The sequence below is a fragment of the Melanerpes formicivorus genome, unplaced genomic scaffold (genome assembly GCF_026170545.1).
Source record: "Melanerpes formicivorus ecotype bairdi unplaced genomic scaffold, bMelFor1.0.p_v2 SCAF_27, whole genome shotgun sequence".
In the NCBI taxonomy this organism is placed as follows: domain Eukaryota; kingdom Metazoa; phylum Chordata; class Aves; order Piciformes; family Picidae; genus Melanerpes; species Melanerpes formicivorus.
The window spans coordinates 10,770,281-10,785,510 of NW_027142379.1; positions in this window are offsets into that span (position 1 = coordinate 10,770,281).

Genomic DNA, 15,230 nt, shown 5'->3' on the forward strand with positions numbered 1-15,230 from the left:
AACAAACCCAAGAAGCAAGGAATTAATGCTTTGGCACCAGCAGGGCATATGGCTGCTAGTGTCTCTGAGCAATCAACTGCCTGCAAAAGCAGCTGGTAGGCAGCACAACCATCCTGGGGGCAAAGTACTCCTAAGAAGTAACTTTAAAATGCTTATGTTTGTACCTGGCAGTTTATATATCTTTGTGAAACACTCTCAAGAAGTAACTTGAAAATGCTTATGTTTGTAGCTGGCAGTCTGTATATCTCTGTAAACACCGTTAAACACAAACCGCAGCCCACCAGCTACAATCACTTCAAATTCCCATCTCAGCCATCAGCTGCTGCACTATCTTCAGTGCAGCTGATGCCCACTCCAGTTCTTTCTACAGAGGCTATCAGAGGTAAGGCATTTTCCTACACCAGATAGCTTTTGTAGTGTCTCTGACAGAGCTTGCCAGCTTAGCATGCAACAAATACTGCTGCATTCGAAGTCACAGCAGAACCAAGATTTAACAGTGATTAAGATTTCTACAGCCAAAAGAGAAAAGCCACAGCTTCTGAGTATCCTTCTATTCAAAAGGAACACAGGTCAGTTTGTGTCAGGCAGAGATGATCTAAAATGCACACAATGCTGTCAAAACATCCAAATCAGACACTACGAAGCCAGTTCTGTCGTCAATACCTTTCCTTCTCTCCCCTCTCTCTCTTGCTTTTAGTATACTTCCTTTGCTCAGCCTCTGACCCAACAAGTCCCTCAGCTGCAATAACATCCAGTGGAGACCAAAATTCTTCCAAGCTCCTTCTATCCAAACAGCCTCACCTGCATGGGGAGGCCCTTTATGTTTAGCATCTTCTCTGGACAGCTTAAAGTGAAGTCACAGAATCACAGAATCACCAAGGTTGGAAGAGACCTCAAAGATCATCAAGTCCAACCTGCCACCACAGACCTCATGACTAAACCATGGCACCAAGTGCCACATCCAATCCCCTCTTGAACACCTCCAGGGATGGGGACTCCACCACCTCCCTGGGCAGCACATTCCAATGGCTAACAACTCTCTCTGTGAAGAACTTTCTCCTCACCTCCAGCCTAAACTTCCCTCAGTGCAGCTTGAGACTGTGTCTTCTTGTTCTGGTGCTGACTGCCTGGGAGAAGAGACCAACCCCCTCCTGGCTACAACCTCCCTTCAGGTAGCTATAGACAGCAATAAGGTCTCCTCTGAATCTCCTCTTCTCCAGGCTAAGCAATCCCAGCTCCCTCAGCCTCTCCTCATAGGGCTGTGCTCCAGACCTCTCCCCAGCCTCATTGCCCTTCTCTGGACATGTTCAAGTGTCTCAATGTCCTCCTTTAACTGAGAGTTCCAGAACTGGTCACAAACTGTGTCATTCTATTAATCTTTCATATTCTTGTCTCATCAATCTTTTTTTTGAAGGCACAATGTATTATTAAGTGCTCAGTCCCTTCCCTCTTATCAGTTCAATTAAGGTACAGGAAGTACATCCACAAAGATGTCCTCCAGCCAAATTAACATCTGATCTTCTGAGGATTAAGAAAGCTGGGAGAACCAGAAAAGACAACAGGTTTGCAAGCTCCTCATAGAATAGAATAGAATAGAATAGACCAGACCAGACCAGACCAGACCAGGTTGGAAGAGACCTTCAAGATCATGTCCAACCTATCATCCAACACTACCTAATCAACGAAACCATGCAACCAAGCACCCTGTCAAGTCTCCTCCTGAACACTTCTAGTGATGGTGACTCCACCACCTCCCCAGGCAGCACATTCCAATGTGCAATCACTCTCTCTGTGTAAAACTTCCTCCTAACCTCCAGCCTAAACCTCCCCTGGCGCAGCCTGAGACTGTGTCCTCTTGTTCTAGTGCTGGTTGCCTGGGAGAAGAGACCAACCTCTGCCTGTCTACAACCTCCCTTCAGGTAGTTGTAGAGAGCAATAAGGTCACCCCTGAGTCTCCTCTTCTCCAGGCTAAGCAGCCGCAGCTCCCTCAGTCTCTCCTCATAGGGCTTGTGTTCCAAGCCCCTCACCAACTTTGTTGCGCCAGGGAGGAAAAAAAAACCCTTTCTCAAGGGTATTCAGCCTTTGCTTCCCATGAGAGCCTTTGTCTCTGCTCTCAAAGCACGAGCCCTTCTCTGCACTTCTTGCTAGTTTTCTTTGTCCCCTTCACATTTCCACTTAACTATAGTAAAATGTCCGTGTTGCTACCCAATTTTTCCATTTCAGCCCTTTTTAATGCTGCTTAGTACCTCTAGTTATTTCCTTAAGACATCTTATGACTGACTTAAGTGTAGGGGAGACGTTAGAGCAGACTTCCAGACTTACAGGAAGCCTGTGAGACAGATGGAGAGGAACTTTTTACAAGGGTATTCAGTGATAGGACAAGGGGTAATGGGTTCAAATGGAAGAAGCTGGATTTGGGTTAGACATTAGGAAGAAATTCTTCCCCGTGAGGGTGGTGAGGCACTGGCACAGGTTGCCCAGAGAAGTTGTGGAAGCTCTGAGCCTGGAAGTCTTCAAAGCCAGGTTGGATGAGGCCACCTGGTCTAGTTGGTCATGGCAGGGGGCTTGGATCTAGATGATGTTTAAGGTCCCTTCCAACCCAAACCATTCTATGTGGCACAGAAAGAACAGCCAAGCTCAGCAGGAGAATGTGGTTTTAAAACACTGATAGTTCTCTGAAATGACAGTCTGCTGCATGTGGTACTCATAGTAGACCCAAAAGGGCCAGGAACAGGACTGCACAGAAACAGAGGATGGGAAGGCAGCTGGGTGGGAGCCCCAACTGCTCAAGTCTCTCTTCCAGGCTGGGCTCAAGAGGGATAATTCTGTCCCAACAAACCCTCAAGTCTCCTGCACAAAAGTGTCTTTGCTGAGGACTGTGCCACCTACAACCTTCTGTCAAAGCCATGAGGCAGGGTGTCAAAGCTCCCCAGAACTGATTTCTTCTGTTTGTGCCAGTAACCTCAAACTCCCTCCAGTCACCCCCATTTTCCTGTCCACTGTGGGTGGCTCCTGGTTATCCCTTCAGCCTGCATAAGCAAAGATGCAGAGTGGTTGGTTTGGTTGGGGTTTGGGGTTTTGAATATGCTGTGCCTAATGAGAGCTGATTCCTGCCTGCATGTTACAGTGCTCTGTGTAATGCCAATCATTCCTTTGACTTTATTGCCATACTTGGGGAAAAGTTTCTGATTAATGAGCCTTTTTTTTACCCAGGAGAGGAGAAAAAGAAGAGCTAACCATTTATACCCAGTGAGCTGGTGGAGGCAGGCAGAGTGATCAGCACAGGGTTGTTTATGTGTTTGGCTGACTTACAGCTTGTTACACAGCTAAAATAGGGAAGGAACATCCTTGCTTTATCTGCTGAGAGAGCACTGTGCTGTACAATATTTATCTGCTGGAAAGGGGTTTTTATGAAGTATGGATAAAGCATCTATATTAAATATATATATATAAAATATATTTGCACATATAGTTTAGGAAAGATGTTGACTTGCTGGAAGGTGCCCAGAGAAGGGCAACAAAGCTGAGGAGGGGTTTGGAGCACAGCCCTGTGAGGAGAGGCTGAGGGAGCTGGGGTTGCTTAGCCTGGAGAAGAGGAGGCTCAGGGGAGACCTTCTTGCTGTCTACAACTCCCTGAAGGGAGGTTGTAGCCAGGTGGGGGTTGGTCTCTTCTCCCAGGCAACCAGCACCAGAACAAGGGGACACAGTCTCAAGCTGCACCAGGGGAGGTTTAGGCTGGAGGTTAGGAAGAAGTTCTTCATAGAAAGAAAGATTTGCCATTGGAATGTGCTGCCCAGGGAGGTGGTGGAGTCCCCACCCCTGGAGGTGTTTAGGAAGAGACTGGCTGGGGTGCTTGGTGCCATGGTTGAGTTGATTAGATGGTGCTGGGTGATAGGTTGGACACGATGATCTCAAAGGTATCTTCCGACCTGGTTGATTCTATTCTAATGTATTCTATTCTAATGTATTCTATTCTAATGTATTCTATTCTAATGTATTCTATTCTATTCTATTCTATTCTATTCTATTCTATTCTAAAAATATAAAATACATTTATCTATACATGTATGCATGTATGTATGTATAGCTATATATATATATCCCACTTGCCTAAACCTGTAGATCAGCGACATGGTTGGAAGCCTTTATGAAGCAAGGCATTAACTCGGCAAATACAGATGGAAACTCTCTATTAATTGTTCCATATGCCCTCCTCCACTCATGTTTTATTAACTTTTCAATATTCCTGTGAATCAGGCTGGCATGTGAGACCCTTCCAAATCAGGTACTCTTTTTACTTGGTTTATGAAAATAAATGAGCATTTCAGATTAGCATTTTGATTTTGCATGAAAGCACATAACGTTGGGGTTTTTTTTTTCCTCTCCCCCCCCCCTTCCCTTCCTTGTATTCCCTGATTGTTTCAAGGGCACTGTATCATATCATAAAGCTGAAGACTCTTTCATCTTTCCTCAGATAAAGTTGTTAATGACTTTTAATTTTACATGATATTTAAAGGCCTTAAAATGTATTATTACTCTTGGTACTAAACCCTATCATCGTTCAGAGCAGGAAGAGACTCACTAACTGGGGCTTTTTTTTTTTCCCCCCTTAATGTTTCTGTTGCAAAGTACAGTGATGACACACTCCACTGCTGCCTCATTCTCTTTCCCTGACTAGAATTCTATCAGAGTACAAATGTCAGGGAGCTCAATGAAAATACAGTTTAATGCAGCTAGTTAAATTGCCTGAGAGGAAACAGTGACTACAGCTTTTTAAAAATCCTTTTCCCTCAGGCCATTAACTAAGAAACTGGTCACTAACTGCTGGTAACAAACCATTTTGGAGGGATTGTTGCTATTACCAGGATTCAGTGGCTTATGGTTGCATTTTGTTAAAGACATTAGGAAGTGTAACATGGATGGGCCTACAGTCTTGGGAAGAAATACCATTTTTTTTCCCCCTAGTGATTAACAAGAGTTTTCCTTCCAGTCAAGATGTCTTGAAGAGCAGGTTTGTTACTTGTCCCATCTCTCAGTGCTGTAAAAATGGATTTTCATCATGGCCAGGATTCAAATGAAAAGAGTGAAAGCAGTAATACTGACTTCTGGGAAAGTAGGACTCACAGAAATCACACAACCATTCAGGTTGGAAAAGACCCTCAGGATCACCAAGTCCAACCATTAACCTTCCTCTACAAGGTTCACCCCTAAACCCTATCCCCAAGCACCACATCCAAATGACATTTAAACACATCCAGGGGTGGTGACTTCACCACCTCCCTGGGAGGCTCATTCCAATGTCTGACCACTCTTCCTGGGAAATTTTTTTTCCTAATGCCCACTCTAAACCTACCCTGGGAGAAGAGACCAACCCCCTCCTGGTTACAATCTCCCTTCAGGTAGGTGTAGAGAGCAAGAAGGTCTCCCCTGAGCCTCTTCTTCTCTAGGCTAAACAATCCCAGCTCCTTCAGCCTCTCCTCACAGGGCTGTTGCTCAAGACCTCTCCCCAGCCTTGCTGCACTTCTCTGGACACCTTCAACAGTCTCAATGTCCTTCTTAAATTGAGGGGCCCAGAACTGGACACAGGACTCAAGGTGTGGCCTAACCGGTGCTGGATACAGGGGCGCAATGACTTCCCTGCTCCTGGTGGCCACGCTATTCTTGATGCATGCCAGGATGCCATTGGCCTTCTTGACCACCTGGGCACACTGCTGGCTCGTGTTCCTAGCACTCCACATTAATTCCATTTCCCAGCCATTACAATTGCATAACCTATAGCACTAGCAACGACGGCTCAGCCTCACTTGGAATGGAAAGCGTAGAATCAGAGGGAAGCTCAGTGCTTAATTAGGAAAAGTTCTCTGCAGATCCAAGAATCTTTTATTCTTGAGGTGCTTTTTTTTTCCAAGGAACTCTATCTGCTAAGATTCTTTGACAGCTTAGCTGTATAAATGATAGTGCTGAATCGGGCTATGGATTACAAGCACATTATTTGCATGGCAAATGTGTTTTTCACTCTGTCCCACTCCATCTTTTAATTTCTTTTTCTTTTCCTTAATTTTTCCCCCTCCCTTTTCTTTTAAAAACATAGATCAGAACATATCATTAGCTATGCTTCTTAGTGAACCTGACTTTTTCTCCAGGAATTTACATCTTCCTCTCATTTTCTGTTAAGGTTTCTTCCCCTGTTTTCTCACCTAAAGAATTATAATGAGGCAGAGTGAATGAGATCTATGGGGAAAGCAGTGGACCTAGAGACTAAAGGTAAAAGGATGATTGATGGTATGAAATTACCATAAAAGTACAATCAGGATCAGATTTTAAAATGAATTTTTAAGCAGCCTAAGAGATACTCTTTGATTTGTAGTCTGGTGGAATGGATAATGTCTCATTCAGTGGATAAAGTTTCTCACTGTGTGACTTGAGCTTTTTCTGATCTTTCTGACTGGGAGTAAAATGGAACCAAAGCAGAAAGTGGTTTTTAATGCTGAAAATATCAAACACAATATTCTCAGTGTCAAAACCTAGGCGTAGCAGGTGAGAAAAGAAAAATAAATAGAAGAAAATGATAGTGTTTGCATTATGGCGTTTAGGTAAAGACATTACCTTCTTAAGCACCCCCTTGATCTGCAGACATATTTTAAACAGAAGCAAGGAACAGGTTGGATCTTGATGTGAAAAAAAACCAAAACCAAAACACCTTGAATCTTTAAGCAGATTAACTATTTGTGAATTTGTTTAAAAAGAAATAAATAGCAAAGCCTGGGAAAACTCTCAAATGCCAGACAACCACCAGAATTAGTGGCGGTGAGCAGCCCACGATAGCAGCCTCGGGATCGCCACAGAACTAAAAGCTGACAGTGCCTTCAGTGGGTCACAGAATCACAGAATCACCAAGGTTGGAAGAGACCTCAAAGATCATCAAGTCCAACCTGTCACCACAGACCTCATGACTAAACCATGGCACCGAGTGCCACATCCAATCCCCTCTTGAACACCTCCAGGGATGATGATTCCACCACCTCCCTGGGCAGCACATTCCAATGGTTAACGACTCTCTCAGTGAAGAACTCTCTCCTTACCTCAAACCTAAACTTCCCCTGGTGCAGCTTGAGACTGCGTCCTCGTGTTCTGGTGCTGATGGCCTGGGAGAAGAGATCAACCCCCTCCTGGCCACAATCACCCTTCAGGTAGTTGTAGACAGCAATGAGGTCTCCCCTGAGCCTCCTCTTCTCCAGGCTGAACAATCCCAGTCACTTTAAAACAGAGCTCGGTGGGGATGGAGGAGTGCCAACTGTTCTGTGAAATTATTCCTGTAGAATTGCATCCAACAGCAAAATAAAATGAGGAAAGTTTATAGGTTGAAATTAGACCATTTTTATCTGGTTTTTGTTTAATTCAGTACACCCATGTGAAGCAACTAATTGGCTCCGTAGGACTGATGCTAGGAATTATTACACTGGCAAAAGGCTTGTTCTTTATACATCATTCTTGTGGGTGTGAATTTTTCTTTCAACAAATTATTGTTTTGACTTATTTAATTTAATTTAATTTTATTTTATTTTATTTTACTTTATTTTATTAATTTTTGGGGGGTTTCTCCCCTCATTCTAATTTTATGTCTATAAATACATCTATGTCTATAAATATGTCTATGCCTATAAATATGTCTATAAATATGTCTCTGTCTATAAATATGTCTATGCCCATAAATATGTCAATGTCTATAGGGAAGTGGTTGAGGCCCCATCCCTGGGGGTGTTTAAGACCAGGCTGGATGAGGCTCTGGCCAGCCTGATCTAGTGTGGGGTGTCCCTGCCCATGGCAGGGGGGTTGGAACTAGATGGTCCTTGTGGTCTCTTCCAACCCTGACTGATTCTATGATTCTATAAATATCTCTAATTATTCCTATTTAGGCTACAGATAGTGCTGGGCCCCTCAGTTTAAGAAGGACATTGAGACACGTGAACGTGTCCAGAGAAGGGCAATGAGGCTGGGGAGGGGTCTGGAGCACAGCCCTGTGAGGAGAGGCTGAGGGAGCTGGGATTGTTTAGCCTGGAGAAGAGGAGGCTCAGGGGAGAGCTTCATGCTCTCTACACCTACCTGAAGGGAGGTTGTAGCCAGGAGGGGGTTGGTCGCTTCTCCCAGGCACCCAGCACCAGAACAAGGGAACAAAGTCTCAAGCTGTGCCAGGGGAAGTTTAGGCTGGAGGTGAGGAGAAAGTTCTTCACTGAGAGAGCTGTTAGCCATTGGAATGTGCTGCCCAGGGAGGTGGTGGAGTCACCTTCCCTGGAGGTGTTCAAGAGGGAATTGGAGGTGGCACTTGGTACCATGGTTTAGTCACGAGGTCTGTGGTGACAGGTTGGGCTTGATGATCTTTGAGGTCTCTTCCAACCTTGCTGATTCTGTGATTCTGTAACATTGTGAAATAAGGACTTTATTGCATTTTTTTGCTAAGCTAATTCATTCTTCTTTCACCTCAAAGGCAATTCTATGATTAATTTCCTTTCTCCTACACAACATAATAAAGAAAAGTGTAGGAACCATTTAGAGCCTAAGCTTAAAGGCGATCTCTTTTAGCCTGTGGATCTGTACTGTATGGCTGGAGAGTGTGATGTGGGGAAGGGAAAAAAAAACCCCAATAAATTACAGACTATTTTAAAATAGTTTAGCATTATATATATAAAATAATCCTAAGAATTCCAACAGTTGCTTCCTGTGACAGTTTTCATTTTTCTCCCTCCTCCTGACAGTTCCCATAATGACTTTAATCATATAGTCTGGAAAGGGAGCAGGTTACCGAACAGCAACAAACTCACTGGTCAATGTCGGTGTCAGTTTTCTGGGAGCAGGACTTTCTGAGCATCAAGGAACTCATTTTAACAGCCTGCTGGAAAAAAGTGTTAAGTGCATTAACTCCCTGTCAATCACATTATTTTTTTTTTCCAGGCATGCTGGCCAAATTTATTATTATTATTATTATTTGGCTCGAGACATTCTCTTGAAACTTATTTGTGTGGTATTCTTATCTGTGTACCTTATGTGACTAATGATGATTGTTTATGGAGAGGTGCCTGTCCAATTATTTTTGAAGGAACACAAGAATGCAGAATGACTGGAAGCATCAGGTTTTTGCCAGAGAATGCCTCAGGTAAAAGGAGAATGGCTAGAGGCTATAAGGAATCACAAGAGACAAGTCAGAGTCGTAAATTGGGAAGCTGACATATCTCATCTAATATACTTGCTAACTAGGCCTTTAAAAACCTTGACATTTAACTAAGTTTGGGGGAAAAGTTAGAGGTTTTTGTCCTTTTCTGTTGGCTGTAACTCATTAATATGACGAAGGGAGGCGTTTAGCATCGTTACCAGCATTAGCAGAGGTAGCATATGGGATCACGCAGAGATCCAGCGAAGCGCCTAACAACTGCTCAGTTGTTTGTGTAGGTTGTGCCTCTTTCAAAGTCAAGTCAGTCAAAAATTCTACTGCAAGTTACTTACCCTTTTGGTGTGAAATGGGATAAAAGAACCCTAGGATTCAACTGAGACATTTAAATAATGCTTTGGAAGTCCTGGCCTGCGTAGGCTGGACTGCAAGCTTTACTGTAAAACCAGACATTTCTGAAGGTTTCAAGAAGCAACAGCAACAGCAACAACAACAAAGCTAGGATAAAACCAAACTTTGCAGTGAGGGCTGCCTAGTCACTCCAATCAGTTTAAATGCATTAGGGACTTCACTGGATTTTGGTCAAAATGAACTTTGCCTTTACCCCTTCACATTTCCAGTGCAAGCCAGACTGTGTAATTAAATACATTCCCTGCCCTGATTCTCATTCTGTCTAAACCAGAGTTTTAAATATCTGATTTCTAAGTAAAAAAATGAAACCACCAACAACAACAAAAATCAAGGGGCAGAATTCTGTGAAATGAGCAACACCAGGAACTCATTGCAGTAGGAAAAAAAAGTGGAGAAGATAAAAAACCAGAAGGGCAGGGGGAGGCACTACAGCACAATAGCTCTAAAGAGTACATTTTAATTTCTGAAGAGCTCTTGTCTCTGAAGAATGAATTTAAAACAACATCCTATGCAAGCAAGCATATTTGTGTGTGTGTGCTTAGGAATTGCTATAATTACTCCAGAAAGCAGGGGAAAATGTGAAGGGAGCTAGTCAATGGGGGTGGGGGAAAGCTATTAGGGATTGTTTCCCAGGGAAGGAACCTGAAATTCAGTAGGAAATGGCATTTTGACAAGCACTTTGTATTGCCAAGCGAAAGGGATCTCCCTCATTTAGTGCAAATGGAAAAACAGTTAATTGGGGCAAAACCTCTACCTTTATCTTACAGGTGAGAAACTCTTATTGACTTCCATAGGATTGGAGTTAACTCTTCCAGCACTGAGAATTCATTACTTTTTACCTAATGTACTTTGGAACATGAATAAATTATGCTGCAAGACATTCCAGTAGGAGAGAAAATGACTACTGCTCTTCAGCTTGTGTGACGTTTGCTGTGCTACCCTCAGTTCAGCTCTTAACTTTCTGAAAACTTCGGGCTGCCAGGTGAAATTTTGAGAGCTTGGGTCTCTGTTGGATGAAAATCATCTTTGTTTGGAGAGTTTGAGGGACCCATCCTGTTAAATAGAATAGAATAAGAATAGAATAGAATAGAATAGAATAGAATAGAATAGAATAGAATAGAATAGAATAGAATAGAATAGAATAGAATAGAATAGAATAGAATAGGAATAGAATAGACTAGAATAGGAATAGGAATAGGAATAGGAATAGGAATAGGAATAGGAATAGGAATAGGAATAAGAATAGGAATAGGAATAGACTAGACTAGAATAGACTAGAATAGAATAGGATACAGAAGAATAGAATAGAATAGAATAGAATAGAATAGAATAGAATAGAATAGAATAGAATAGAATAGAATAGAATAGAATAGAATAGAATAGAATAGAATAGACCAGACCAGGTTGGAAGAGACCTTTGAGATCATCGAGTCCAACCTATCATCCAACACTATCTAATCAACTCAACCTTGGCACCAAGCACCCCATCCAATCTCTTCCTAAACACCTCCAGTGATGGTGTCTCCACCACCTCCCTGGGCAGCAGATTCCAATGTCCAATCACTCTTTCTATGAAGAATTTCTTCCTAACATGTAGCCTAAACCTCCCCTGGTGCAGCTTGAGAATGTGTCCTCTTGTTCTGGTGCTGCTTGCCTGGGAGAAGAGACCAACCCCCACCTGGCTACAACCTCCCTTCAGGGAGTTGTAGACAGCAAGAAGGTCTACCCTGAAGTTCCTCTTCCCCAGGCTAAGCAACCCCAGCTCCCTCAGCCTCTCCTCACAGGGCTGTGCTCCAAACCCCTCCCCACCTTTGTTGCCCTTCTCTGGACACCTTCCAGCAAGTCAACATCTTTCCTACACTGAGGAGCCCAGAACTGGACACAGGACTCATGGTGTGGCTTAACCACAAATGCAAATGGATAATTGCATCTCTGCGTTGCAGTACCCTAGTTTTCAAATGAAGGACAGCCTTACAGTGATTTCCATTTCTGTCCAGTGTGCTGAATTCCTTCAGCCCCCTGTCCTCAGCATGTTCTTCATGTGATAATCACACAAAAGTGTTCTTTAACTGGCCACAATTACTTGGGAGTATTTTGAGTGGTCTGAGACTGCTGAGGGCTGTGTGGCTGATTATACTCAAGTAAGACTTCAGATGCAGTGAAATGAGATTGCTATGTTCCAGTAGCTGGAGGCTCCTTGAGATGCTACATTGCATCATGAAGCTCATCTTTCAGAATAAGATCTTCAGATGTCTTGTTAACTTTCTTCCAACTAGACTGGAGGGCATTATCCAGCTATTGAAATAACTGTAAGCACCTCTAAAAAGACATTTATGCTAGCATCCAGTTCTGGAGCCCCTGTTACAAGAATGACATGGATGTGCTGGAGCATGTCCAGAGAGGGCTGGAGCTCCTCTGCTATGGAGCCAGACTAAGAGACTCAGTTGATTAGTGTTGGATGATAGGTTGAACTCAATTACCTCAAAGGTCTCTTCCAACCTGGTTCTATCCTATCCTATCCTATCCTATCCTATCCTATCCTATCCTATCCTATCCTATCCTATCCTATCCTATCCTATCCTATCCTATCCTATCCTATCCTATTCCATTCCATTCCATTCCATTCCATTCCATTCGGGGTTGTTCAGTCTGGAGAAGAGAAGGCTCCAAGGAGACCTAATTGTGGCCTTCCAGTATCTGAAGGGGGCTGCGAGAAAGCTTCTGGGGAGGGACTTTTTAAGGTGTCAGGGAGTGATAGGACTGGGGGGAATGGAGCAGAATGAGAAGTGGGAAGATTCAGATTGGATGTTAAGAAGTTCTTCCCCATGAGGCTGGTGAGACACTGGCACAGGTTGCCCAGGGAGGTGGTGGAAGCCTCATCCCTGGAGGTTTTGAATGCCAGGCTGGATGTGGTTGTGAGCAACCTGATGTAGTGTAAGGTGTCCCTGCCCATGGCGGCCAGGTTGGAACTAGATGAGGTCCCTTCCAACCCTAACAATTCTATGATTCTATAGAAGTAAAATCTGCCTGTTCCAACTGTTTGTCCCACCCTCTTCTCATCTGAGGAATCAATTTCCACAGGTGTTCTGCTAGGAACTTTCCCAGAGGCAGCAGACTCCTAAGTAGAATCACAAAGGCTGTAAAAAGACCTCTAAGGTCATCAGGTCCAAAATATTTGTATTAACAGCAAGAACTTGGACACAAATTATTCCCAACATGTGAAGAAACTGTAAATACATGATCCCACTCAACGTCCACAAAACCCCCAGGCCAAGGGTGGCTGTAAAAGTGATTTGGCACATAAATGCTTTAGGTGTGACAGGAAATAATTCCTACCTCAAGAGGCTGCAAATTAGGCAAGGGCTCAAGGCAAAAGACAGGCATAAGACACAGGAACATATATGTGAGTGTGAGCTACTGCTCCATTTAAAGTTCCCTTACTTTTATGGTGAACAGAGCTTGAGGTGTGTGTGAAGACAGCTGTGAAGCCTTCAGGCAGTGTGTTCCCCAATCTACAGATCCTTGTGTTTCAAGGACAAGAGTTTGACTATCAAGAGCAATGTTCAGCAGTAAATACACAAGATTTACAAGATACACAGCAGCCTCTTCCTTCTGCTGCTCTGGTCTGTGTCACTGAATACTCTGAAGAGACCTTGGCAGATCTCACAACTTCTTGTCACTCTATTCTGTCAGAGAGTATTTTTCTTTTGTATTACTGGTAACTCAACCACCAGCTTAACACAAGGAACTCTTAGTTCTGGTTCTGTATCTTCTCCTGGCTCATGTGGGAAGCAGGAGACAGGAAAGGACAAGTCCTTTTTATCATAACTGAAAGGTTATGATAGAAGCAGGTCTGAATTCCTTGATCTTGGCAGAAGGCTTCAGTATTTCAGTATTTCAGTATTTCAGTATTTCAGTATTTCAGTATCACTAAGGTTGGAAGAGACCTCAAAGATCATCGAGTCCAACCTGTCACCACAGCCCTCATGACTAGAGTAGGGAGGACACTACTGCCCACTGCAGGCTTGAACTCATGACCTTCCCATTAAAGGTCTTACATGCTACCAACTGAGCCATATCTCCTGCTACATATCACATATCACATATCACATATCAAGCACATATCACACAAAATTTGCCAAAGACATCTATTTGGCAAATGAATTAATAACACTTTAATATTACACTTCTTGGTTTCTGTGTCTCTCTTAAATTACCTATGTTTTGTGGTGTCTGATTATGTTGGGTTTGATTTTGGGGGATTTAGATGGGATTGTTTAGCCTGGAGAAGAGGAGGCTCAGGGGAGACCTCATTGCTCTCTACAACTACCGGAAGGGAGGTTGTAGCCAGGAAGGGGTTGGTCTCTTCTCCCAGGCAACCAGCACCAGAACAAGAGGGCACAGTCTCAAACTGCACCAGGGGAAGTTTAGGCTCAAGTTGAGGAGAAAGTTCTTCACAGAGAGAGTCGTTAGCCATTTGAATGTGCTGCCCAGGGAGGTGCTGGAGTCCCCTGGAGGTGTTCAAGAGGGGACTGGACATGGCACTTGGTGCCATGGTTTAGTCTGTGGTGACAGGTTGGACTTGATGATCTTTGAGGTCTCTTCCAACCTTGGTGATTCTGTGATTATGGGAGGGGGGACAGTCAATTTCTGGAATACTTAGGGACTGATGGAATGGGAATTTTTCAACTCAGCTCCTTGAAGAGTGGCAGATGCCAGTGTGCCTCTGCTTTACAAAGCCTGTCTGTGACTGTCACTGAGGGTTTGTAGAAATATAGGAAGGACACATACTGGAATAGCAGCATTTGATGGCTGTGAAGCAATTGGTGTTGGATAATTTGAGGGTAAAAGGAGGCTTCCTTTCATTTCACTATGGGCTATGGAATATTGTGTCCAGTTCTGTGCTCCTCACTTCAGGAAGGGCCTCAGGGAGCTGCTTGAAAGAGACCAGTGCAGAGCCACAAAGATAATTAGGGGAGTGGAATATCTTCCTCTAGGAGGAGAGCCTGAGGGAGCTGAGAGATCTGTAGCTTGGAGAGGAGGAACCTGAGGGGTGACCTCATTCATGTTTATAAAGATGTGCAGGATGAGTGCCAAGAGGCTGGAGCCAGGCTCTGCTGGGGGATGCCCAATGCCAGCACAAGGGGCAGTGGTGGAAGCTGAGGCAGAGGAAGTTCCATGGAAAGAGGAGGAAGAGTTTTTTTCCCTGTGAGGGTGATAGAACCCTGGAACAGGCTCCCCAGGATGGTTGTGGAATCTCTCTTTCTGGAGACATTCAAGACCCACCTGGATGCATTCCTGTGTGACCTGCTGTAGGTGATCCTGCTCTGGCAGGGGGGTTGGACTGAATGATGTTTTGAGGTCCCTTCCAGCCCCTAACATTCAGTGGCTCTGTGATACTGGGGATGGTGGTGTTGAGTTGACAGCTGGCCTCGATCACCTTAGAAGTCTTTTCCAACCTTAAAGATGCTTCGATCTTTCCTGTCTAGTGCTACCAGCACCCTTCATTGGGTTCTGGAGGTTGTGACTAATTAAGATAAGAAACAGGTAGCCATTTGTCAAAGCAAATGGTAAGTTTATAAATAAAATATTACCTGACTGCAAAGTCATTATTGTGGGGAATTACTGTGCTGCCATATCCATTACAGCACATGAT